The sequence below is a fragment of the Larus michahellis genome, chromosome 8 (assembly GCF_964199755.1).
Source record: "Larus michahellis chromosome 8, bLarMic1.1, whole genome shotgun sequence".
Lineage (NCBI taxonomy): Eukaryota > Metazoa > Chordata > Aves > Charadriiformes > Laridae > Larus > Larus michahellis.
Window position 1 is genome coordinate 32639881 of NC_133903.1, and position 25473 is coordinate 32665353.

General features: G+C 37.5%; 1 long non-coding RNA gene across 1 annotated transcript in view; it reads left to right on the forward strand.

Annotated features, from left to right (window-relative positions):
* The window catches only part of LOC141747403 (uncharacterized), a 152923-nt gene that overhangs the window by 865 nt on the left and 126585 nt on the right, over window positions 1-25473 (forward strand). The window lies entirely within an intron of this gene.

A 25473-nucleotide genomic window follows, 5' to 3' on the forward strand; every position in this document is an offset into this window, starting at 1 on the left:
CATAGCTTGCACTCACTTTCTATCAGAGCTGCACCTTAAATCAGCTATTGGCAGTTACTTGGATTAAGGGCAGGAAGGAGGGGGAAGCAAGTTTATTCCAATTTGTGGAGTTATATTCTCTCTCTGGTATTCTTTTTTACACCAAGACTAAGGTCAACATAAAGTGAAGTTTGAGAACCCAGTTTTACAAATAATCAAAAACTTAAGGTGGTGTTTAACCACTTGTTATTTTTACAGGAACATCACTTTTTTTTTATTGATAGAAGAATTCAGTCATAAAATGATTGTTACATAAATTAGAGAAGTAAAAGCAACATAGTAGTTAACAGAGATAGGCAGTGAACTTTGATTCTGAGACTAGTACAATAATTTATGCTCTCAACCATTAAACATTGTGTGTTTGTAGGGGAACAAATAATAAACAGTATATGAAAGTGACTTATTCCTTGTAATATGCAAGACAAATGTCCCATGTATGTTAAATCTGTGTCTCTTTAATACAGAGCTTGAAGAAAATTTCTGTTGGGAATCTACTTCTTGTAGTTGGTGTTGAGCCCAGTTTGTCAGTAATGGCTTTAAAAGTCTGACTCAAGTGCAAAAACAAATAAACTTGTTTTCTACTTAGGAGAAATTAAAGGAAAAGAATAGGACTCAGCACCTGAAGAGGGACAGAAATGGGCATTGAAAAAAGAGGGGGCAGGGATAACGAAGTCAAATATGTAACTTGAGTATTCCTACATTTGTGAAAGCATGCTTTTTGGGACAGAAAGGGTTGTGTTTCTTCCATAACTATTGTAAGTTTCCCTCTAACTAGAAACTGGTTATAAAAACAAACATACAAAAATTTGTGTTTTGTTTGTCTCAGTGTTCCAGCCCCTTATGGTAAAGGATGGTCAAAAAAATTTAGCCAGGAAGTTGAACTACTGCATCAACACATACAAAAATATCCTAAACTAAATACCAATTAAAGATTTCATATTGTTTGCTACAAAGGAGAGCAATAGATTTAGATCAGTTCAGAAGATCTCAAATACAAGCTAGCAAATGTGTATGAACTGCAAGGACCCATATATATAGTGGCTCTTGACATATTTGTTCGTTAGATTGCCTACTTCATTATACAGGGTGGAAATATTTGTATAGTTTCCTAAGCTACAAAATATTCTCAAACTTGGGCCTAAGTGATGCATTAATGGAAATACTTGTAGTAAACCATCTTAGAAGCATGTGCTGATTTTGGCATTAGCTGATTTTTTTTTTTTGTATTTTCTTTAGGTATTTCTGCTTATGTTAGTAATGTGCCACAGTTTTCACTTTGTTATATCACACACTTAGTTTGCCTTCAATATCAGGAACAAAGAAAATGGGCAGCTATGTAACCTGAATGATGTCACTGAATTCAGGCTGTGTGACTAGAATAGTGTGTAATATGTAACTGGAGCCCCTGTAAAGCCAACAGAGCACTGCCTTTCTTGGTCTTGAGAAGCCCCTTCAGAAAAGAGAAGGCTAAGCTGTACAACAAATTACATAAAGCATATCTTCCCTGTGAAAGTTTCAACAGCTTAACTTCAGTTAACTTCTTCCGTGCTTCATCAGGATAATTTCTTTTAGGCATGGATGCAATTGAACTTTTTTGCAAATTCATGGGACCACTGTGGATAGATGAAATACAGTAAGTTTGGGGGTTGTTTTCCATGTGGAGTATCCATTAATTTTAAAATTCTCACAACACAATCAGGGTTGATTAGCTGGTTGATTAGTTATCTTTTAAAGGAGCATGTAAACATCTGGGGAAACAGGTGGTGCCTCTCCTAAATGCATCTGCAAGAACTGGAAAGCTGCATCAAATGTCTGCCCTGCTTGAATCCAGAGACTTTGTCTTTGACTGCCCATTAGCATTTTCCTGTAGCTGGTCCCAGCTTCTGACTCAAGCAGGATTGTGTCTGTATCTGGCGTTGTAACTATTTGATGTGCCACCCGTGTTCCTGGTGCCATGGTAAGATCTCCAATGGTTAAAACTTGAAAGGCCTCTTCCCAAGAGCTTTCTTAACCCCTAGTGGATTAGATTCAAAACAATTTAAAGCAGATATTGGATTTAGAACATGGATGGTCAAGCTGAAGAGGAATAAGAGATCCACAGCTATATCCCCACAGAGGAGATGGCTAAACTGATGTGAAATTAAGTGTTGTATCACGAGGCATCCTTCTGACAGTAGTCTCTAATTTATATATATGTATATTCTGGTAATATGGGTGTAGATGTAGTTTGCCACACAGCTTTCCTTATTAAGCAAATGTGTTTTTTGAGGGAGATCTAACATTATGTTTGTAAAGACAGCTTTGCTATAAAGCTGACTCGGGGAATTTAGGGCATATGTTTGTTTATTAATGGTGTACTTTGTACTAGGTATATAAAGAAAGGCCATCAAAAAGTCCATTTCTGATTTGTTGCTTGAAATTCAGATCTTTAATAAAGTTTATTTCTGTGCCAAATATTTACTCATAAAGATATATGGGTTTGTGTGCAGTTTAGGTACTCTGAGATTAAACTAGTGAAAAGAGGCAAGCTTGACTGCTTTGTTTATTAATGGGCAAAAGCACTGTCTGAAATTTTACAATAGAAGAGTAGTTCTAGACAGACAGCAAGGCACCACTGTGGGAGCTGAATGCTTGTTATATTTATAGATAAGCATAGGAGCAATGTGTGAAAGATTGCTTTAAGGGGTGAAGTTTTCTAGTATATGATATGAAGTACCAATCGCTGTTTCTGAGAGCTGTCGAGAATACATATTTAGAAATGGGATCCTGTCTTTAACAGCTGCTTAAAGATACAAAGTGAGAATTCTTTCTTTTTAAAGACTTTTTTTTTTGAAGTTGTAACAGCTCTTGTTATATGAGTGAGGACTTTCTTAATTAGCACCTAACTCTGCATGCCTGATGAGTGGTGAGGAGCTTGTGAGCTTTTGAATAAAGGTTTATCAGAATGTTGTATAATCTAATATCTGGGGTTGATAATCAGCAGTAATTTGACTTAACCTAATTTATTCTTTAATTTACTTTAAATAATGTCCATTTGAAGCCTGGTGGGCAAGTCAACAAAGAGCTGGCTTTCCACTCAACCAGTTCAATGCATCATGTATTTAGATGATACTTGAAAGCTGGATGATCAGCATTATATCTGTTTTAACAGGGTCACTTTCTGTGCTTGGAAAGTTCTTAGGCTTATCAAAGAATAGTAATTTATTTTTTAAGAAGAAGCCTTATGTAGCATTAAGTATGATTTTGAGACTTCAGACTGTAATTTCCATACTTTATTGAACATAACATGATTAATTCAACTTAAACTTTTTTCTGAATCTTACATAGCTTTAAAATTGCTGTAGATGACACTTAGAAATGTTTTAGAAATGTATATTTTCTCTTTTCAACTCTGCTTACTATGTGCGTTTTTCAGCCACTTCTGTAGGGAAAGGCTATTCAGGAATATCTTTGTCCTTCAATGATGTGTTAAAATATAGGCTTAAGAATAATATATGACACAATTACTCTTGTTCCAAAATTAAAATTATGAATTTGATATTTGCTCTTTTTTCAACAGGTCTGTTACATGTTTGAAGTTTGTTACAGTATCATCTAAGTTATAAGATTGTGTGGTTTCCTTTTTTAAAAGCTTAGAGACTTTCTCTAGAATGCAAGCTGCCAGCTTTATCACCTCTTGCAGCTTGTGAGCTGAGTGGAAGGTTAGCAAACCCAAATGTGTTGAAGTGCTAGTGGTATCACTGATGGACTGAAATGGACGTCTTCCAGCAATGCATCTGCAGAACCCTTTCCTGTTTCGTGTAGGGGTTGTGATAGGTATAGCAAAAGGATGACAGTTAGCAACATCCTATATTGTTTTTTTTTTGATCTCCGCTTTCGTAAGGTCACCGCTTGCTGTGGTTCCTTAGTAATGTTGTGGTTTTTTCTTGCAATATGAAGAAGGTGGCCCAAACTGCAAAGTTATGTCCTTAGCTTCCCTGAATGCCCAGGGTGTTTGGGTGCTGGCTTGCCTAGTCTCTAAGGGCAAACTCTCAGATAACATCATCTGTTCTGCTGAAACCACAACAGGCACACTCGTTTATACCTGCAGCCACCCTTAAGTATCAGCAATGAATAAAAGCAGTGTTCTAAGATTAAAAATCTTATTCTGTGTAAGTTTGGAGAATTTCACAGCTTCTGTAATGAGATAATACGCAATAAGTATGCGTGATAAATTTTGCACTGCAACCCAGGTTTGAGAAAATTTTCTAATGTCTGACTTCTGTCACTTTTGCACATCTTATTTTCAGTATGTGTTAAGGAATTAAAGTTGCTTTTGGTATATTTCATTTTGAAGCATTCTGTGCTTTCGTTTGCCAAAGAGCTGTACCGGGAATCCTGTGTCCTAATCTTAAAAAACACCAGCCCCCCCTAAAAAAAAAAAAAACACTCAACAAAAAACCAACCAAACAAAAACTCCAAAACCAACCCCACATCCAAAAAACCATCAAACTGCAAGTTACATTAACCAAGACGTAAATTCTAGTCCAGATTTCTGATCAGTTCATGCTCTCTTCTGCTGTGCAGATTTAGCTGTTCTATGTTCAAATGTGCTATCATTTTGGCATTTTCATATCAAAATCATTCAGATGGAATATTGAATTGGGTATTAAACATCAGGAAAAAACATCTTCCAGAGGCAGTGATGAAAGAGGTATTACTGATCTCATTTCAGTTTCCATTTTTAGGGTAAGGGTAACAGCTCTGGAATGAGACTGAATAGGGCATTTTTGCCTTTATAATGAAAAGCGAACTGGTCATCCTGCCAGGTTTCCAGTACCTGAGCAATTACCTGGGTGGAAAAAAGCAAATACTGGATCCTCAGAGCTAAAATAGTGGATTGCATTTATCAAGATTTTGCTTGTTTGCTTTATTATTACTTGAATTTTTCAAAGGTGACTTAAGGTAGTCATGTATTCAGTTTTCACTCCTAAAACATTGAAAACCCCAGCCCAAAAAGTAACTGAACAAACTAGCAGCAAGTTTTCTGTGTCTCACACAGACCTTCATGGGAGTTGAAATTACCCTACAAAATATTTCTTAATTTGACACATTTCAAAATTGGACCATTAGATTTCATTCTTTATCTAGGGTAGATTCAGACTAGATATAAGGAAGAAACTTTTTACAATGAGGGTGGCAAAACATTGGAACGTGTTGCCCAGAGAGATAGCAGGTGCCCTGTCTCTGGAAACATTCATGGTCATGTTGGATGGGGCTCTGAGCAACCTGATCTAGTTGAAGATGTCCCTGCTCATTGTACGGGGGTTGGACTAGATGGCCTTTAAATGTCTCTTCCAACCCAAACTAGTCTATGATCTGACACAGCAGAACCCTGGTTGCCTGCAAATAGCTTTGTGAGGCATGTTTCTCTGCTTCTTGTGAATGATAAAACTTAGCTCACTCTCATAAGTACCCTACTACTTCTAACTTCTTAAACCTAGCAAATATAGAAACCACACTAATTTTGGACAAGCTACAAATGAATAAAAATGCTGCTTTATATCACCGTGTGCGGTGCAACCCTGCCTCAACCTTGAAGATCCATGTCACAGTTAATAGACGCTATGTAGTTTGACCAGGCCTCTCAGATTTTTGAATAAAGATTCATACAGGAAGGAGAGACTGGCTTCTCAATATGCCTGGAAATTTTTGGAAGGCAAAGACTGGTAATGGGGGGTTACTGAGTGTCATAATTTATCATTATATCATCACATTTTTGTTGTCATTGCCTTTCCTGCACACTGTTTTGGACTTTATTATGAGTAAGTACTATTTTGTGTATTACTATTCTGGTAATGCCTCAGTGTGAGGGAAAGTTGAAACATTGCAGGAAATTCTTTCTGCTTTGTCACCATCTCTTTTTGCTCATGCTTCTGTGCTTGTATATAATGTTGATGAAGCAAACAGGCATCTGCTTCCCTTTCCTCAATTGTAGTCTTTGGATACAATGAAACGGCTTTTACCATACAATATTTAATTTGTATAAGTGAGAATAGTTCTGTCTATTGATGGTTCTTGTGCTTTTGGAGGTACTGCATGTCTCTTTGGGTGAAAAAGAGACAATTTGGGGTTTAGAACTGTCACGGCGGCAGCAAGGGTGCCTTCCTGACGATAGCAGTAAAGCCTAGTGGAGTGGAAGGAGTGTAAAGGGAGCAAGAAAATGACTGAGTTTTGTCTGAATTTATTTTGTAGCAGGTTCCCTGAAGTGATGGTTTGTCCGCAACCAAATTTTTTCTTTAGTGGTGTCAAGAGAAAAGTAGTATGGATTCTGTCCCCAGCCTACGAGTTTAGTGTATGACCACTGACATCATCAAATAAAATCCTAACAAATTTAAAGATGTTCCTTGCAATATGAAATACTGCTTAGCAAAAGGCTTTGCAATATTCCAGTTATGTATGTGCATCAAAGCACAGATGTTAAATAAAGCTGGACTTTTTCAGTTCAGTGATTGAATTAATGCATTTGAAAGGAAGAGAGGGGGAAATGGTTTCAGGACAAACCAAACCAGATGGGAGAAGGTGGGGGTTAGCTTTCCCATCAATTTCTCTTGGGTGAACCCAAATATACGGTCTGAAATTAATGTTTTAATGTAGGAGTTATTTTATATTTGTTTAATCTATATTAAAAGAGAGGATTTTTTTAGATGAAAAATGTTCAATGTTTTTACTTGAAAATACTGAAACAAATTACTCTGTGGTCCCAGTTTTTTCCCCCCTATCTGTTCTGATTTGCATTGATCATGCAATTTAGCTGGAAATCACAAAAGGCTTGTTCTTCTGAGCAAATGTATTTTATTGTTAATTCATTATTTTATTGGGGGTGGGGCAGCGAAGTCCAGATGTTATAATAAACGCTTTGGCTTGTTTATTGCATGTTTAGCTGCTGTTATATGTTCCTCAGGATTGTGAGCTGAGAAGTATGATTTCTAAGCTGGAGTTGCACTGAATGTTAGGTCTGTCCATATCAAATGTTACAAAAAATGAACCTGTCATACAACCTTATTTAAATTTTCCCAGATGTCTCATTGGTGGGAATTGAGTTTTTTGCCTCAATATTCTTTTTAAAAATTTATTGAAATACCAAATTAATGTCTCTTCCCTACATTGTGTACAGTAATATTAGATTTAGAAGCATTCATTTTTTATTTCAAATAGAATTTTTGATGAGAAAAGAGATGTTAAATCTTTCAGATCAGCAGAAATACCCACTGTAATTCTAATTTTGGAATCTTGCATGGTTAGATGATAAAGTCAGTATTCACACATGTTAGTTGATGGAGCTATTTTGATCCCAGCCATAAAAGACTCCACAGACTGATGCTATATATTACTTCATTTACCTAGAGGATGATGTGTGTGGACAGTTAGAAAGGTTAGTGCTGTGGTTACTGTACTGAATTTTGTAGGGGACTCTGTAAATAGAGATGTAAAAGAGCTACACAGATTGTTTCAAATAGCAGTGAATTCCATGGTTTTGGCTCAACACATTTATGCCTTTTTAGATGAAAGTAGAATATAAGTTTGCTGGAAGCCAGAAGATTTTTTTTTTATGAACTCTAACTGTCTTAGAGAAAAAAAAAAAAAAAAATGTTGGCTCAAAGAAAAGAAAAATGAGATGAAAAAAAAACAACTCCTGGAAACCAGTTTTTGCCACTTGCAAGAATATCACAAATGCCTTCATTGTTCATGTGTTCCTACATTCTTGCTAAGTTTTGAAGCAGAAAGCAACAGCAGCCTGACTTCTAACGTCACAGGACAGAGAAATTTCAAAATAGGATTTCAACTTGTTGTCTAAAGCCAATGGGGTTTCACAGGATATGCTTTCTGGATGAGGCCAATCCTCTTGTGCATATAAAACCATCACAAAATAAAGAGTTGTTATAAGAGAAGTCTAACTTGTGAACATCAATAATTACTACAGTCACAGTCCAAAAAGATACTTATTTCTTAAAACAAGAGAAATGAAAAAATATTGATTAACCAAATTGTGGAACAAATAGTTGGAAAATTTATTACTTGTTCTGATGTGGCAGTGATGACAACTGCACTGTGAGATGTTGAATCAACTGCTGTGCATGGGCATAGCTGTCTGAGGGTGCTAGCAGGAATGGCATGTTCATCTTCAAAAAAATCCACACAGGGAAAAAAAATATTTCAATAAATAGAAACAGCAATGAAATGTTTAAGGATTTTATACTGGATCTGGCTGCAAAAAGAAGAATATTTATTTGCCAGAATTCACAATAAATTTGAGACACTATTTTCCTTCAAAACAACTAAACCCTTCAATTTGAAAAAGACACACAAAGTGTGTGTGTGGTGGGGGTGGGGCAGGACCCAGTAGCTATACAAGCAAACTTTAACTATATTTTTGATCCATCTAATGCTCAGTTCCTATTGCAATAGTAGAAATAGGAAAGCTTATTTTGAAAGTGAGTTAGCAAAGATTCTTTTATGTATGTGCTATGTTCCTAAATATCTTATTCAGGGAGCAGGGGGAGTAGGACAGAACTCTTTAGCTGTGAGTAAGGGAATAAGGCAAATGACACGCTAGACATTGACAGCCTGTGATCCAGTATAAGCCTACCTTTGTGGTGGATCCCATTCCAGTGTCTGATTTGTAGAATCGCAGCAAGACAGCTCAGCCAGATTGCTAACTTAGAAAACGAGGTGGTCTGGAAAAGGTGGGTATCTAGTTTTGTAGAACTATCCATGCAGATGTAAGCCCAGATGGAGGTCAGTGTCACCTTTTTTAAAACCATTAAATGGATAAGTGATTGCAAAGGGCTGTTAGCAAATATGGAAGTGAGCAAGAGGTGGGGTACAACAGCTGCATACCATTTATTGCATGTCCCTCCATGCTCCTTTTCCTGATACATTTGTTGACTTGTTTTCCCCATTCCTGCAAAATGTCTCACCTCCTCTTGCTGAATTATATTTTGATCTATACTGAGACACCATCTGATGCTTCTGTATTCTCTCTTTTATGGCTTTTTTTAAGATTTCATTTCACCAACCTTTCCAAAATTTTCCTCTCTGTAATTTGTCTATGAAGTGCTCTTTTCATATCTGTCAGCACTGCACTTCCTTCATCCTGATCATGCCTCCTCCTTCCACTGTTGCTACCTGACCTGATCCCCAAGGTCATCCAACTGTATGATCAGTGTCCAAGTCATGCAATCACATCTCTACTGTCCCAAAGCAAGGCTACATAAGACCAGCAATGATGCCTTCTTTCAGGCTTGCACCATACTAAATTTCACTTGTTCTATTTTACTGTTTGTCTGTAGTGAGAAACTGGGTCATGTATTTCTGTTGCAAGTTTTTCTTCAGTTCTGGTATACTTCTGCTCAAGTAATTTTTCTCTTTCACTGCCAAGTGTCCTGTGCTTACAGTGTCAATCATCTGTAAAACTCCCTAGTTTCTCTCCAGAATTTTTTCCTGAAAAAACGCCTGAAAGATGTGCTTCCAAGGAAAGCTCTAAAAGCTTTGTGGAGGACAGATGATGGCTAGAAAGAAAAAGAGTCTTTTCCATCTTTAAGAATTGAGAACAGGGTAAGAGGAGTCACAGAATTGTCAGTCTGCTGGCTGAAATTAAATTCCTTGAATTAATATTGGAATAAATGGTCCAGCTTTTTAAAAACTCTTGAAATGTGAGGAGAATGAGAGTCACCATGGATTTCTAAGGAGCAAACTCTCAAATCAATATCTATTACAATGGGATAATAGGACTTGTAGAAAACAGAGGGGCAACAACTCTTATTCTTCTATTACTAAGGTTCCCAGTAGTTGTCAGATATTCGCTCTCAAAATGAAAAGATATTGAATGGTGGAATAGAAGGTTCTGTCCCAAGTCCAGGACTATTCAACAGCTTCACTAAAAACCTGGTGTTGAACTTGAGCATCTCCACTAGTTTTACAAATAAGAATTAAATTGGGAGAAGAGGGTCTGCAAGCATGTTGGGGGAACTGAGGAAATAGTCAGAAAGTGTATCTGCTGTAGTCAGCAGTGGCAAAGTGCCATTCAAATTACTTCATAAAATCTTGGATGTGCCACTTCCAGAAAGGTTGAGATTCTAAAAAGATATTGAAAATTATCAGATATCTACACTGGAAGAATCTGAGTGCTTTGGTATAAGACAAGAAAACGGAGGGGAAAGTCTTAAGATATGAGAACTTCCTTCATATAGGAAGAGAATATTTTCTGAAGGGTTAGGCTTAATTGCAGCATGAGAAGTGTGATGGGCTTGATATGACTTCTCAATTTCTCTTACGGTTTCAAAATGTCATATTCTGGTAAAAATGTAGGGTAAAGAATTATTTTAGGTGAAAACATGACTACATACATTGTACAGAATAAAGGGAACAGCTATTATTAGATTTTTTTGTTGTTGCTGATGTGATTGTTGTATTGGACCATACATCATTAACGCTATTGAACCCTTGTGAGTGAGGGGTGTAGCTGGACATACACATTGCAGCTGATGATCTGCAGCTTTGAGGTATTAGGCCACTGCCTTAGTCTCTTAAGCAGCTGAATTAATGTTTTGAGCACACATGCATTTTGTTCTTCTAACATAGCATCTGTATGGATCTGAAAAGAGAATTCAACTGTATAGTTACAACCACCTTCTTCCCACTGAAAAATATATGCTTACTTATTTTAACGTAGGTGGATTAATCTGAATCTATAATCTGAATACCTCTAAAGTTTGGAGTGGAACACCAAACTCATGTTTGGGTTTTTTTTTTTTCCCCAAATCCTTCATGGACTAACATTAAAGCCTTTTGAACTTTTGAATGCATGTTTAAAGTTGTAATTTTATTTTAGGCCAGTCCCATGCCTAAGATGTCAGAAATGCCTAAATGTCAGAAAGTTGCTACTGCTGACTTATACAATGTATATCTATTTCATTTTACATGACAGTAAAGTGAATACATTTCAAAATGATTTTCTCTTCTTATGGGCCCATGAATATTTAGTGAATTTAATTATCCCAAACTAATATTGTCTTAATGGTATTCCTTTCCTCCAAAGAAAAATCCTAAAGAATGGTGAGGTGATGTAGTGGTTAAAGAGATAGCATAAGAAGAAGTGATACTAGCACTTGTCCCAATAGGAGTACATTTCACATCTGTTATTTATGATGTGAAGTGCCATTGGGGACAGATCCAGTAACTATGTACATAGTAATACCTTTAATTAGACTAACAGAATAAATATGGCACACAGGCTTTGGGGATCTCATAAAAGCTTTACCCCTGTTGAAGAGGAAATTGGTGCAACTGGAGAATGACAATCCAACAGGAACTGTAAACTGGGAAGATCAATATCTCCTAACTTCTCGTGCATTGATTCTTGCAGCACTTATGGATAAACTTAGAATTGTTCTATGACCTTTCAAAAACCCCCTTCCTGTGAACTTGGAAAGCGTAAGAAGAAAACTTACTTGTCAGTCAAATGAAAAATGTTGGATGACCTTCTACTATCGCTGTGCCTATACTAAGATAATTTTTTTCTAAAATCTAATCTCTTTTGTGAGCACTACAGAGACTAGGTTATTGGAGCAGAAAAATGTCTTTACCTGAGACTATGCTGCCTCTTTTCTGTGCTGTGCTGCCTGAGGTACAGAGCTGGAGCTTGGGGGTATGAAGGCTTTGAAGTTAAAGTATAACAGCTTCTTTGTTTTCTCTGTTTTCCTTGCCATAAAGAGCATGTAACTGGAGTGACAGAGTTCAGTGAATAGGCGCTTTACACGGCTGCCCATTGCAACACCTGCTGGCAGCTGAGTGTGACACCACTGCAAACCCCTACTCATGGCACAGGAAGGGACACAGAAACCCCTTGTTCAGTCTCATGTTTTATAATAGTCAGAAATATACATGTGGTGGGTTGCGTTTTCCTCATTCTTTAAGCCAATTTTTCCATGTGTTTCAGCCAAAGCAATACCTACAAACACTAGGACTAATTTTCCAGCTCAGTACTTCTGAAGTAACTACAGCAATGCTACGCTTGTATCATCTTTAGCTTGTGGGGCTGGCTTCCATGTCCTTACAGTGGTCTGCAGGTGCAGTTAGGTGGACAGCATATTTTAATAATCTGTGATGGTTGATTGTAGCTTGTATCTATCTTGAAATAAAAGGCCAACTGGTCAGGCTCCAGAAGAAAAGACAAGATAGTATTTTGCAAATTGAGGACTTCCACTTGAATGCTCATGATGAGCAAGGTAGTAGGGGAATTAAACTAACAAAAACTCTGAGCTGAATCATGGTGGTGGGCTGAAGAAAGTATACCCAAAACAGTGGAATATCAGTAGCCTTTGCTGTGGAAGCACTTGCATGACTTGCCAGCCTCCAGCTTGAAGTTGTGTTCTTCCTGTGTTCTGTTATTGTTTGCGTGCCTTCATCTGTTAACTTCACTCCTTAAACATGCACAAAATGAAGGCCAACAGTACCTCTCTAAACTGCTTAGTGCTTGGTTTTGGTTTTTTGTTTTTGTTGTTGTGGGGTTGTTTTTTGTTGTTGTTGGTTTGTGTTTTTTTGTGGTTTTTTTGTTTGTTTGTTTTTGTTTCTAAAAAGGTCTACCTGTCCCTTGAACAGTTATGAGAATTGCTCCTACAAAGAACATATAGCACCCATCAGATCTTTTTCTGACTTTTTAACGTTCATTTCCAAATTGCAAGGCCTGAAAAAATAGCAAACCTGTATACATTTTTTCCACAGTAAATGCCTCTGAGACATGTTTGATATGAAATATTTTTTTAAAAAATTCCAATTTTAAGTCTTATCTTAAGAGTTAATACCTTAATTTATCAAAAAAACCCTACCCCTCTATATAAAGTGAAAATGTTTCTATTTGCTGTTTAAAGTTTTATCTGAAACAGCACTAGTGGCTATTTGCATGAGATGAAGGCTAAAACCTTATTGAATGTAAAAGCTGAGCACCCGCTGCAGTATTTAATTCTCTATTTAGTTTTATTAATAGTTAAGAGCTTTCTTGGTAGGAGAAATTATTTCGATAACCATAACATAAGAAAAAATTCTATACACGTATAAATAAAACTTGGTGATGAAAAGTAGGTCAGTCCTTCAGTCTGGCTTTTAGCTACATCTTAAAGATTTTTCTCTGCAGTGATTTTCTGATCCACTTATTCTTAATATCATAATCCTTAAATTTATAATCCTCAGTGATAGTTAATGATTGCTAACATGTATAATTTTCCTCATCCAGTGTCAACAGCACCAGTGATACATTTGGTCATGTGTTTGTAAGTGGCTGTCTGTTTCAGAATCTGGTTATTTAAAGTGTATCTAATTTAATTACCAAACAGCAAATACACTGTCTGCAAAAGTCACTGACCTAGAATGTTGCCTCTAAGCTTTTGAGCATGGCTGATAGTAGAATGATGTAAAATGACATGAAAGCTGAAGACATAATTGCTCATTGTGAATCTCTTTTTCAGCAGCTAACATTATTCAGAAGATGAAAAGTGACAGTTATATATTTTTGGCAACGTTTCCCTGTAGGAAAGGAACATGCAACCTACTTATTTTTGCTACTGTTAGGGCTGACTCAAAATTATATTCTTAAAAGGTTTATTTACTGACATTATAGACTGAATTTTTGAGCGGTCTCTACCCAAGTACTAATTTAGGGCTCTTATAGTCTAGGTATGTAGTCATGCAAAATGAGCTGTTAGAGGTTTATCCACAAAATATTACAAGAGTTAGCTCTAGGAGCAAATACTGTGTCTTGGGAGTATCCAAAAAAAGTGAAGCATCCAAAATTCAGATGCTGCTTCTGAATATCTGGCTGCACAAAGCTTAAAAATGCCATCTGGTGACAGCTTTACCTTCTATACAGATTCCATCAGACTGGGTGTGCGTGTGTGTTCCCATTGCTTGCAAATTTACACTTGTAGCTGATGGAAATGATACATATGTGAAAGCTTGGGAAGCAGCTAGTGAGCAACCTTATCTTAAAAAGAGCTGATAAAATGTAGCAGCCAACAATCTTAAAGCGAACCTAAGCACATACTGGGGTATCGTGTGCTTGGAAGTACGCAGGCTCTGTGTTCACTTTAACCCTGACTGTTACAGTCTCTGATGATAATAGAGGTACATAAACTGCAGTCAGCTCGGGAACCTACCCGTCTTGTCTATGTGCAATGCAGAGATAACTTTATTGATCAACAAGTTAGGAGGGCCTGTTAAAATTCTTCATGTTTTGAAGAGGGTAGTGGCACCAGTGCCGTGTGAGCTCAAGCACAGCAAGCTGCTAATGTAATCTTATTGATTTGGGAATCCAAGTCAGAATTTCTTTGTAGCTGTGACCTACACCAGTTCACTTGTAGCAAAAAGATGGCAAAAGAATAAATAGTCTGTTATGTTTAACTACTACAAAGAATCCTTAAACATGGTCTAGTATTTGTAGGCACTTAATTGAATTACCTTTCTGTTTCAGTTCAGTAAAGGCTAGTATATCCTCCTGGCAAATAATTTTATCGTGGGTATCCTGAGCTGATCTGATGGTATCCTCACAGAAAACAAATAAGGCAGGAAGGGTTCTCTTTCAGGAAAATATAGCTCAGATACCTCATTGAAGTAGAGGAACCACTACTGCTAGACATTGTGACTGGTCAAAACCAGCTGGAAAGGTATGCACCTAAGTTCTAGCAAAAAGGTATCTGTGCTGGTATGTGTGTCTCAGACTTGGGTTACTCCTGAGCAATGCTCCTTACTAATTAGCAATAGATACAGTAGTGCCCCCAAAATCTCAGTACAAGATTTAAAGCGGAAGTCACATTCCCATGCGGATAAGAGTCTCTATAAGGAGGAAGGAAAACCTAATGTGTTTTCTTTTTCTCTTTTTTATTTTTTTTATTTTTACCCCCTTTTACATATAAAGTGTATTGCATGCCTGCATGTATCCATGAAGACATTGATGGGATGGGTGGTATAGCAATGGAGAGAGGGGAAGAAGGGGAGAGGTTGTTTGATGCATATTTTTTGTTGTTGTGATGGGATTTGTTTTGGTTTTGTGTTTTTTGGTGTGTGTTGGTGGGGTTTTTGTGGTGGCTTTTTTGTGTGTGTGTGTCTCTTTTTTTTTTTTTTTTTTCAGAATTGACTCTTAACAGTCAGTTTGTGGTATTCACATTGAACGGACCTGTGGTTTAGTTATCTTACTTTTGATACATGTCATCCGGTTCCAGAAGGCACTTCCAGTCAGTAGCTACAAGCATTTATATGCGTACCTGCAATGTCTAAAATTTTGCAGCATGTAAATCATCTCTTGTAAAGGTTGATAAAAATCTGAAGTCAATACATAGTCTTAGGCCAGAGAGGGGTGCCAATAGGCACCTCAAATAAAGAAGCTCCTGGATATTGTGACAGAAGGTATTTCAAATTATGTGATAATTGTTCCCTTTGATTAATTTTTTTTTTCTCAAATACAACCAATGAATAGCTTAGTTTTACTAGCTTTGTGTCAAAATGATGGGAAATGATGTAAAGTGCACAATGTGAAGGGAGAGAGAAGAAACAAGCTGCCATTGCTTCAAGTACGTACACTTGTGCTGTGGGAGCCATCATCAGACAAATATGCTGCAAGCTCTTTCCCACCCACGTACCTCAATCTTCATGAAGTGAAGGAGACTGTCATGTGGTGGCAAAGGCCAGATTATCATAATGTGGGTGTGACATTTCTGCTCCAAAATACTCTTCTGCCTGTTGTGTTCCAAAGCTCCTTATTTGTACCTGCAAAGCAGTAATCTGCACAAATGGAGTAGTTAGGCGTCCAAGTGTTATGTGTCCAGGGCCACCCACAGTTTGTCTGTGGGCAGAAATGCTCTCTTTGTAGGTGGGAACATGTGTTTTTCAAGTACGTGCTCTTTTGTTTCTCTTCCCCCCCCTCCCCCAAGAGTGACATCTACCTCTGACTGCATTTTTATTTAGTGTAGGATGTGTGGGACTATACTTCTTTTACATTTCTCTTGTGTGTTGGCTTGCGAAATCCTCAGCTTGCACAAATTGGCCTAAGTCCACTGAAATCAATAAAAGTAAGTTGACTAAAACCAGCAGAGAATCTGAATTCATTAGTTAGCAGACCACGATCCATGTGAATTTCTGGAATGGTGTGCCACAGTTGTTTTGGAGATGTACAGACATCTTCCTCAAGAGGCTACAATGGCTTCCTTTAAGATGTTCTGTAGGCCACAGCTGGCTGCTGTCTTTAAAGTACTGTCTTTTTTCCTGTGGTCTTCTCAGTTACATCCTGAATGTCTGTCTGAAAGCCCTTTTAGTTTTGGCATGCCTCTAGCAGTTTGTGGCCTTCCTAGTCCACAGGATAGCGGATGCAGTAATTTTATCGTGTCTGTCAGTGTAGTAACCAGTGGCATATTGATACTGAGACAGTGAAGTGGATGGTATTTAAATGTAAATCTATCGTCATGAACTCTAGGCTTATCATGGCTCACAGGCATGAGGCAAACACAGTAATTAGCACAGGGTGTACTTTATGATAATTAGGAATGTTTTACACATCAGATGGTGATGTTGACTTTTGAGGGCAACCACCTGGACTCAGCTCTCACTAGCTAAAATTAATATTTTTGTATTTCTTTTTGTTTTGGTGTTTCAAAATGCCTATGATAAAGTATTTTAACTGTTTAATCACTAAATAATAGATCCATGCAGTTAATTAGCTTAATAGCACGATTATTGGGATAACTTGCCATTATCTATAGGTGATACTGCAGTTTAGATAAATGGTTCGTGTATATTGTAGTTTATCTTGAGTGCAATCCACTATCTTAACGGCCAGATGAATGTTACTTTCCAGCTATCTTGCCTCTTTTCTTGACTTGGTATCTGAACCTTCTGAACACCAATATCCTAGAATTGTGATATCTGGTCAACTTTAGACTTGTTTTTCATCATAAATATCTAGTGTGACATTTCCAATAGAGAAAGTAATTACCAAAAAAAGCCCACCCACAACACAACAACTTACATCATCAGGTCTCACAATAATCTATCTGCAAACTTAAGAAAGGTTAAAGTGGCTTTGTTAAAACATAATCAGAATTTTTAGGGCTAGCTTGGAAGCAGCTGTATCTCATGAAACAAAGTCAGGAAAGGTCAGAATATGTATCTTGGGTGTGTATGTTAGCTGCAGAGGGGCTTATTGCTGAGGTACTGTGAAATATAGACGAAGTTTCTATTGTAATTCATGGCTTCTGTGGATTAGAGTTTCTGTACTTGAAGCCTTCCCTAAACCTTTCAGTATGAGTTCAGACCCAAACCTAGTAGGAGGAGAGTATTTTTGGTTGTGGTGACAATCTGAAGACAGTATCATAAGCAGCAGATGTAGAAATTGAACAATTATATCATTTTTTTTATTTTATTTTTTTAAATAAAAGCCATATTTGGAAGCTGTGTGATTTGAATCAGATCGGTACTTCCTAAACTCAAACATAAACCTTACCTTACATGTATGTGTCAGACATATTTGTGTATTCAATTTGTGATTACTGATTGCTATGAAGTGAAGGGTCTAAGGTGGCAATGTAATATACTGAGTTTGTAAATACACTTTGGATGCAGACAGCAGGAGGGAGCAGTTAACCATTAGGCTTACTGTATGAACAAAGAATGAGGATGCAATAATGTAAAATAGTGTTGTCCTTTTACTTCTAACACATTTCTTATTGGACAGTAGTTAACTTTTGTAATTGCATTCCAGAAATTCTGTTTTCTTAAATTATATGACAGTATCTGCAATATCTTCCAATAGTAACAAATGGCAAATATTTTAATCATTCTCTTATGTCTATGCACCTTGAAGATACACCTCATCTATATGTGAGAGGAAATGTTGGGTGTTTTTAAGCTCATTAAAAACTTGCTGGTTTTGTATTTATTTTTTCTATTACCCCTTTTGCAGTCTATACTTTAAAAAATGTGGGGGGAATTAATACAATGGCAAGTTTAAATATCTTTTTACTAAATCATGATAGGCTTCTGCTTTTATTCAAAGTTCATTCCTACTACTACATGCTGCCATGGTTTCTATGTTTCAAAACCCTAGTGATTTTTTTGGGGGAAAAGAGGTGCTATATTTCGGGGGAAAAAAAAAAATAAAAAAAATCTCCAAGTTCAAAAAACTGCAAGTGCTGCATTTCACAGGGATGAAATAATCTGTTTCAAACTAGGAAAGAACTTGCAGACACTTATGTATCTATGGAATAATGTTAGACAAATTTAAATGTGTTAACTGTGTGGTGCCATTACCAATGCTATTTTTGGCTGAAAAGGATCAGTGATTGCTTGTAAAATTAGGAGACATCAGACTATTTCAGCTAGCCTTGGCTGGGCTGTTTGGAATGTGGTCTGTGTTGCTGGCACTTGCACTTAAGGAGGATGCACAGGAAGACTGGAGGGGAAAAAAAAAAAAAACCAAACAAACCTAAGACAAAATTATAAAAACCTAAATAAAAGAAAGGGCGAGATAGGAAAAATTAATCTGGAGTTGGTGTCACCACACAAATGCTTAAAAACATATTGGTTTTCATTGTAATTCTGGCAAGAAACATAGAGAAGCATCAAAAGAAAAGAAAAAGGGGCTGGTCAGCAAGAGGAACATGGTGTTCACATTAGGGAAAAGTCAGGATTACAAGATCTTCCACATACTGCCCCCCCCCAAAGAAGGACACGTGGTTGCAGAGCAAGATCATCTAGATACTGCTTCCAGTTCAAGTATAGACTACTTCTATATTTAACTCTTTAATCTACTGTATGTCATTTCACCATCTGTAAAGCGAGAGATGTTATTGTGGTGGTGTTAGGCTGTGCCAAAAAGCGAGTCTAACATATTCATCCTACCATGATCCTGAATATCACAGACTATTTCTATCATGGGAATATTTGACTTGTAGTTTTAGAGGTAAATCCAAATGTCCTTCTGTTCTTGATCAACAGAAGTTACAAACTTGATGCAGAAACTGTTGGATTAGATGTTTTGTCCCATTTTATGCCAGAAATCAGGAAAAAAATCTGAACGCTTAAAGGTAAGAAAAAACCCCAACAACTCCAAACCTTATAACAAGCCCTTAGTACTGCCTCTGCAGTCTTCAAGCACAGTATTGTGTGTACTGAGGAACGGCAATTTAGAGACCACTTGGCCAAACTGGACATCCGTAAGTCCATGGGCCCTGATGAGATGCACCCGCAAGCGCTGAGAAAGCTGGCAGATGTTATTGCTTGGCCTCTCTCCGTCATCTTTGAAAGGTCATGGAGGATGGGAGAGGTGCCTGTGGACTGGAGGAAGGCCAATATCACTTCAGTCTTCAAAAAGGGCAGGAGGGAGGACCCAGGGAACTACAGACCGGTTAGTCTCACCTCCGTCCCTGGGAAGGTAATGGAGCAACTCGTTCTGGATGTCATACCCAAGCACGTTCAAGAGCAGGAAGTTATTGGAAGTGGTCAACATGGATTTACCAAGGATAAATCATGCTTGGCCAATCTCATAGCCTTCTATGATGTTATAACTGGTTGGCTAGATGAGGGCGGAGCAGCAGATGTCATCTATCTTTACTTCAGCAAGGCTTTTGACACTGTCTCTCATAACATCCTCCTTAGGAAAATGAGGAAGTGTGGACTAGACAAGGGGACAGTGAGGTGGATTGAGAGCTGGCTCTGTGACAGGACTCAGAGGGTTGTGATTAATGGAGCAGGGTCAAGTTGGAGGCCTGTAATCAGTGGTGTCCCCCAGGGATCAACGCTTGGAGCAGTATTGTTTAACGTATTCATCAACAACCTGGATGAGGGGACAGAGTGTATGCTCAGCAAGTTCACTGATTATACCAAACTGGGTGGGGTGGTTGACACCCCAGAGGGCCGTGCTGCCATCCAGCATGACCTAGACAGGCTGAAGAGCTGGGCAGAGAAGAACCTAATGAGGTTCAACAAAGACAAGTGTAGGGTCCCGCACCTGGGGAGGAAGAATGTCAGGCACCAGTGTAGGTTAGGGGTGGACCTGCTGGAAAGCAGCTCTGAAGAAAAGCATCTGGGGGTCTTGGTAGACAGTAAATGATCCATGAGCAAGCAATGTGCCCTTGTGGCCAAGAAGGCCAATGGCATCCTGGGCTGCATAGGGAAGACTGTGGCCAGCAGGTCAAGGGAGGTCATTCTTCCCCTCTACTCTGCACTGGTGAGGCCACAACTGGAATACTGTGTCTAGTTCTGGGCTCCCCAGTTCAAAAGAGACAGGGAACTACTGTAGAGAGTCCAGCGTAGGGCAACAAAGATGATTGAGGGATTGGAGCATCTCCCTTACGAGGAAAGGCTGAGAGAGCTGGGACTCTTTAGCCTGGAGAAGAGCAGGCTGAGGGGAGACCTTATTGATGTTTACAAGTATCTAAAGGGTGGGTTTAAGGAGGATGGAGCCAGACCCTTTTCATTGGTTCCCAGTGACAGGACGAGGGGTAACGGGCACAAGGTGGAACATAGGAAGTTACGATCAAATATGAGAAAAAACTTCTTTACGGTGAGGGTGACAGAGCACTGGAACAGGCTGCCCAGGGAGGTTGTGGAGTCCCCTTCTCTGGAGGCTTTCAAGACCCACCTGGATGCAGTCCTGAGTAATGTGCTCTAGGCAATCCTGCTTTAGCAGGGGAGTTGGACTAGGTGATCTCTAGAGGTCCCTTCCCACTCTGAAAAATTCTGTGATTCTCTGATTCATGTATGGAAGCTATACTTCTCCTCCTCCTTCGCTGCTATAGAACTAGTGTTCCTATTATGCCAAGGTCTATCACGTTTACTGCAACTTTGATATGCTTGACCTAAAAATATTGCTGTGAGTGAATTATTTACAATGACACTGAGGAGCAACTTTCTAGAATGTTTCTATGGCCTGTGGGCATTGCACAGAGCACATATGTATCATATTAACAAAAAAAAACATGAAAATGACCATGAAACTCTTCCACAGTATTTCACAACTACCGTTACCGAAATGGGATTGTTCTGTGGCTTTACAGAGTAAGGAAAGACATGCATGAGCCAACATCGCTTGTGGGGTGTGGAGTAATGGTGGTATTTCGCTAATGAGTATTCTGGAAATTACTAGTCTGTAGAAGTTGACTTTTAGTTAAGTTGTATGAAATATTATATATCTGTACACTAAGAAGATATTTTTCTATCTCTATGAAAACATGATGTCACTAAAATCACTGATAAATTTTATACTAGGCAGCATTAAATGAGACCATTGCTGCGGAGTCTGTTCTTCAGAAACCAGTAAAAACTTGCGGTCCAGGTGGAAATATTTGTTTTATATTTGTAATGTGTGTGGGCTTATTATCTGTGCCTAGGTGAATGCTGGTTGAAGCTTCTGCACCCTGTTCTAGTAGGGTATGAATTCTTGCTATTTAATATTTAGTGAGTGTATAAAACAAAATTATGATAGAAATCAGGCAAAACTATGTATTTTGAGGAAAAGTACTGTCTTAGAAAAGGATATAACTTTTTTTTTTTTCCTGCATTGAAATCTGTCCCCTCAATGCCAATTGTTCACATACTACCAGTTAGCATAGAAAAATACATATGCAGGAACCACTCATGTTCCAAGATGCTGCTTCTTTCCAGTGTTGCCAAATTCAGGATCTTCTATTTTGATAAGTATTTTCTCTGTTAAAAATACATAACATAACTATACATGGCATTAATAAACGTATTGCAGAAACAAGACCTGATTTTTAGGTTCTAATAAGGAACCTTGATGCATACTGTTGCAGGAACATACTAGCTACAACTTAATTTGAGTGTTTCTCCTAGATAGAATATACAACCTTGACTCCTGCTTTTGATATGATCTTTATCTATCTGCAATATGTAAGTTAGTAGTAATTCAAGTTCCCATTCTTGTAGAAATGAATAAACTTAAGATACTTAAAGGTATCTTTGAACAGTGTTACAGAGAAGTCATACATCTATAGCAACCCTTCCTTTTCGTACTTAGGTCTGCTGTCTGACCACAACAGTATTCAGTGAGCAACAGACCCTATCGCTGGTTCTCTAGTAAATATTGCAAGGAAAAAATATAATTTTCCCAAACATCAATCTTAAATAATGTCCAAACAATTTCAGGATTTAATTTGTTAGTGTTGCTATGTCTGTGAGGAACTAATTTTTTATTTTTATCCTAGAAATATCAGTTTTGCATAGGATTGAGGACTGATCTTTTTCATGATTGAAATATATTTTTATCATTTAAATAGAACACAAAGTTCAAGAAGCAACTACAGATGTATCCTCCCATGATAGACTCGATGCTTGTATCCTGTTCAGTTGCTACATGGTAAAACATGGATAAAACAAGCACAGTACTCAACTGTTGTGCAATTGCATTGAGGAAACTTTGTAAATAATCAGACTAAAGTATTGCTAACGGACCCACCATTATGAGGAGGAACAACGTGAATGTTGTGTGATTGCCTAACTTTTGGAAGCAGTTCCTACTGCAGAATATCTGAGTTGCACTAAGTCTAAAGGCTGAACTTACCTTGGGTGACTGTAACGTGAGAAGTGTAGACTGGCCCTTCTGCGTGTTCAACCAGGTCAATAAAGGGTTTGTAAGGAAACAAGGACAAACTTCTGAGCTTTATTTAAACTTTTATTTTCTTATTACTATCAGCAATACTGAGTGTGACAGAGGTGCCCAAAACTTACAGTAATTTTACAATTTAACAACTGTTCCATTATTATTACTGAATATACATTTCTCTGTCATCTTTCAGATTCCTAAAAAAAAGGCAAATGTAATAGTATTTGCTGTATAATAATATTTATTTATTTTATTTATAATAATATTTATTTAAATATAATATTTATAACAGTTTCATGTAAAATTAATTAATCCTTTATTTGATATAATATTTTGTCTATATCTTTGAAATTTGGCTCCCATTTGTAATTGCCGTGACAAGTGTAGAATAAATTTTTGAACTATTCCACAATGCCTAGTTAAAACGAGATTTAAATATTCTTTCCTCTCACGCTCATAGTCTTTAGGAGTGGATATACACAAAGTTCCCCATATTGTTATTTATTTCCACGTACACACTGAATAAGAATTTTTATGGTTTGAATGATACTGAATCGTGGGAAGACAATATTCCAGAAAAAGGCAGTGAGGTTGTTTTCTAGTCAGCCAAGTTAAACACACTTAAAAACAGGCAAGCAAAAAGTGAATATCCCCAACTATTTATTTTTTTCTTTTTACCAGAAAAATGTAGCCTGTAAGTGTTTGCTTCTCACTACTGCTTTCAGAGCTGATGTTCCTCTCAATGGCAACTGTAAAATGTGGGGCCACAGTTGCATTCATTGTTCAGTGAGCTTGTCCACATAGTTAAACCCACCGACAGCAATGAATGTTGATTGTGACCTTTTTTTGTAAAGCTTGACAGGGTGGGGGAGAAACATCATGTGGTGGTTAGGTTGCTATCTTCGGTGTTAAGGCCTGAAAGCATGAAGTAAGGAGGAGGATGGTTAGCTGGAGGGTACAATCAACGGTCGATGGTTTTCACTTTAATTCCAAACTCACCGACAGCGTTGAATGTTCACTGAAGCAACCACTACAACAGAACTCCATTGACTTGACAGCATCCTCAAATGTCTGAAAGGAGGGGGGGAAATCAAAATTCACACAATGATTTGAATCACACAGATGATGCAATTTTACTCATTTTTCTCTTACCGACACCAACACCCTTCTTCGCCCATCCAATTTCAGCCTTTGTGCAAGGAGCTGGCGGTTTTCCAAACTTCTTTCTATGAAAAGAAAAGATATTTCACTTATTCAGGCTTTAACCATATAGGTTGTGGATCCAGGCGCAAGTGGATTAATGTTGCCATTTCACAAAACCGAATTTCATAGCAAAACAAGACATAAGATCCCATATATGAACAGAGATGGCTAGGAGTTTTATGAATCAGTGTTGCCAATTATAAATTGCCCAATTGAGTAAAATTTCTTCTGCTGACATGGTTCAATTGGATTTAAACTTGCTTAGGTGTGACGAAAACTGCATTTTCTTTTAAGAAGGCTTAATTTCTCAATAACTGTTTTGGAGAGAGAGAAGGCCTTTTTTCCCCTTACAAATTGTCATACATGCGGAACCCGTTATAGTTTTCAGGAGGAAAAAAGGCAAATGTACATCAAGGCTTGATGACCTAAATTTCTTTTCATGTATTTTTTAGGTAGCAGCATGCTGTCCATATCCGGAACTTGATCATCACACAGTAAAGTGCTTATTCTTAAAGGTTTCCACAGTAGTACAACACGTTTTGCTAATCTTCTGAGCTTTCCCACTCAATTGCCCTCATTCTTAAAATAAATAAATAAAATTTTAAAAAATACATATATGTAGGGTTGCAATTCTTGTGTTGTGGAGGAAGGGTTTTAGAGGCTGGATCAGAGGGCAAAACATAGTAACCTAGGAATTTTACCTTGTTTGCATTTGTGAGCACAGTTCTCCTGCAGAAGGTGGTCTTGCAGCTCAGCTGGTCTGAATTCTTTTTTGCTGTGTCCACTCTTACCTTGCACTGAAATTATGTGACTGATTGATTGGCTTCCAGGAATTGCTGTTTGTATAAATTTTTCTTTGGTAAAAGATGTCTTGTACTTTCTCATCCATTTCTGATTGCTTTAAAAATCTTTATAAATGTTGTATATTTTTGTTAAATTTGTTTGTACTTGCAAAAAGGGAACGGGCACCAAAAGACTGCAGGTCATAAGTGTGCTGCCTGTATATATTTTGTAAATAAGCAACATTACAAGGACTTTGTCCCAGCTGTTTGTTTCAACTAATTGCTCTGCATGTAGAGGTATTTATTACATCATTTAACTCAACTGTATTTTCTAACAAAGATGTCTAAAGGGCAGAGAATCGCTAATATAGTCTATTGGAATCGACTAATTTTCTCCTTTATGGTAGATTAAATGTGTTTTGTTTAGAAAGGTAACTGTGTTTATGAATTATCTGAATTCTAACCAAATGTGGCAGTCAACCTTCTTTTTTTAATTTTTTTAAAATTTATTTATTTTCCCATTTATTTGTACTGGCTTTCCACAGTTTAATTCTGTGATTGTTAGAAAAGAATTTCCTTACGCCAGCATGCGTGATGAGAGAATAAGGCTCTCCAACTCAGTAGTCTTTGCATCTGCATCTGTTCGACATTGTTCTAGCCAAATGAAGAGACTTTATCATTTAAGGTCACTCACGTTTAACATCCCTCCTACTATAAATTTTTTTTCCTGTATGCTATTTCTTTCAGTACTTGTTCCTATGCTCTTATTCCCTACTTCTATCTGTCACCTCATATTTCAATATG